Genomic DNA, 2,700 nt, shown 5'->3' with positions numbered 1-2,700 from the left:
CAATCTACATTATATGATTAAGCTGTAAAATTGTTGATATAAATATATTTCAATGTATGTACTAAATCCTTCAATTACAACCATTGGTACTCAACCCAGAAAGGATGGATTAAACCAGCATTGCTGTTAGGTTTGGAAAACTGATCTGTCTCATTTTTACCAAACCCCTAACATTTTTCATGATGCTTGCCTATGTTGACTGATATTATAATGAATGCAGCTGGAGGTCAAGAGCACTGATACTAAAGAAGTCAACCAACCCTTGTGTTAGGACTGGCACTAAGTATTTTCTTAAAGCTCAAGCTTTTCAGACATTATTTTCAGCTGTTAAAAATGTGGGGACAGGTGAAAAATAGTGTTATTTTTATAACAATTTGTTTCTTAACTTAATTTTAAAATATTGTGTAGAATTCTGATAAGCCTTATAAACTGTCCTGGGCCCTGTACTATCCAGTGTATTTTAGAAGTAATATCCATCCTTTCCACCCCCTCCTCTCTAATTAGTGTGGAATTTTCCCTTTGGAATCCTCTTTATAAGACTCTGTTTTATTCCATAATCAAATCAAGTAACTGAAATTCTGTCAGCACTAGAACTACAAATATTCCTGGAATTATGCATGAAATCCTTAAAAATATATAATGCAGAAGACCAGAGTGAGAGGAAGAAGGGCAGGTTTGTCTTATCACTGTAATTGGGGGAAGAATTTTGCTTTCACAAAGTGTTTTTGGGACCTTTATCCACCAATAACATTCTTTATTTTCAGTTTAGTTGTTTTTTTCTCCTCCTTGATCCATGTCATAGAGCAGGGCAGAAGTTTGTCACTTACCTTCTCATAGACAGGGAAGAATCTTGTAGTGGCTCTTTGAAGGATGTATTCAAGATTCATCGCCTTCTCTCCAGGCAGAGAGAGTGGAAAGAACATAATCATGTCACTCAGATCCTTCAAGGCCTCTACATACATGTCAATCCTAGAGAAGGGATGATAAATCAAAAGAGTTCCAGGTAAAGGAACCATAATTTCATGAGCCAAAGAAGCATGTTAACTAATGCCTCCATTTAACCTGCCTAGTTAGCAGGTATCTCAATGTCTCATGAGTTAAAAGCAAGTATTTCTACTTGCATGTTATTTCTTTGAGATATTAAGATCAATTTGAGAAATAAGGAAAATTCTAGGACTAAAGTATGTGAGCAATTATGTGGGTGTGAATTTCAACCCTGTGACATGAATGCTAATTAAAACACAATGTATTAAAATAGTCCTAAAGTAATAAATTAGGCAAAGATTGTATTTGGCTGCTTAAATGTTATAACAATGAAATTACCCATGTCTATACAAGGTGGGGGGAGGTAACTAGGGACCTCTATGCTGCCAACAACATCTCCATCTGGATTGAAGGTTCTCAAACTTAGTAGAACAATTTAGGAAGGCACAGAACTTACTCGACAGGTTCCCCCTTGCCACTCACATCTCTATGCCAGAATGAACAGAAAAATAGGTACTACATTAGGCGAGGCACCATGGCATAGTGAAAAGACTACTACTGGTCTGGGCATTGGAAAACCTCTGTCCTGCTCCACAGTGAATCTCTTAATCTTTTGGAGCCACAGTTCTTTTAGCTTTAACCTAGAATAGCAATGAGTCTCTTGAAATGGTCTCAAATTCTTTGCTACTCCTGCCACTGAGACTAAGTCTCATTTTCCCCTTGAATCTGAATGGGTCCTAGAGACTTGCCTGACCAGCACAATGTGGGGAAGTAATGTTCTGAGACTTCTAAGACTAGGTCATAAGAAGCCTTACAGCTTCTACCCGATCCTTTTCCATACTTGCTCTAAGGGAAGTCAGCCACCTCATGGAAGAAAAAGCTCAAGCTGGTCTCAGGGAGAAGTCATGTGGAGGGAGAGAGAGAGACCCTGCCAGGCCCTTTGTTCCAGCTCTCCCAACCCAGGTGCCTGACATATGAGTGAGGACCTGCATGAGAGACTCTTAGAGCCATCCAGCGGATCCCTGTCAACTCACAGAACCGTGAGAGAAAGTGTCTGCAGCAGTAGAGAGCCAGAAGAGTAGCATTCTGAGCATTAGGGTTATTTGGGGATTGCGTAGTTGAAAGAGTTTTAAAATATAAAATATGTAACACATACAAGGTTTCATTATAATGATATACCAGTGAAGGCACCTAAAAATTATTAGTTCATTTTCCATTTTAAACATTAGTGAGAAAGATGTACTTAAAAACCACAGCTCCTTCAAGGAATGGCTGAGTCCAGGTCTGGAACAAGAGATGTACAGGATTAATTTGGATCATCATATTACACCAGGTAATAAGGGAGTTATCAGAGACCACTAGAGCAAGGTCAAACATTTCCAGGAGCCACTTGGCTCCCACTGGCCAAAGGTAGGACAATTTGAGCATAAATAAGAATAACAACTAACATGAATTGAAACACATCAAAGGTACTTAAATCGATGAGATCACAGTGATACTAGAACAGTAACAATAATTAATTGTAGGATGCAGGTGAGCCAACTCATTTGGAAAATTGGTAAACAAAGGTCTAGCATTTCCTTTGAGAAACTGTACTCCAGGTAACCAGATAGTAAAGGAGAGTTTTTCTTTATAGGAGTATTCTAGATAATAAATACAGAAGGAATGATAGCATTGAATGCCAATGGCTGTTAAGATCATAAAGAGTAGACGGGC

This window comes from Panthera pardus, unplaced genomic scaffold (assembly GCF_024362965.1).
Source record: "Panthera pardus isolate Hobbes unplaced genomic scaffold, ASM2436296v1 HiC_scaffold_17, whole genome shotgun sequence".
NCBI lineage: Eukaryota > Metazoa > Chordata > Mammalia > Carnivora > Felidae > Panthera > Panthera pardus.
The sequence above is the reverse complement of the archived record's forward strand: the minus strand, read 5'-3'. Positions refer to the sequence as shown.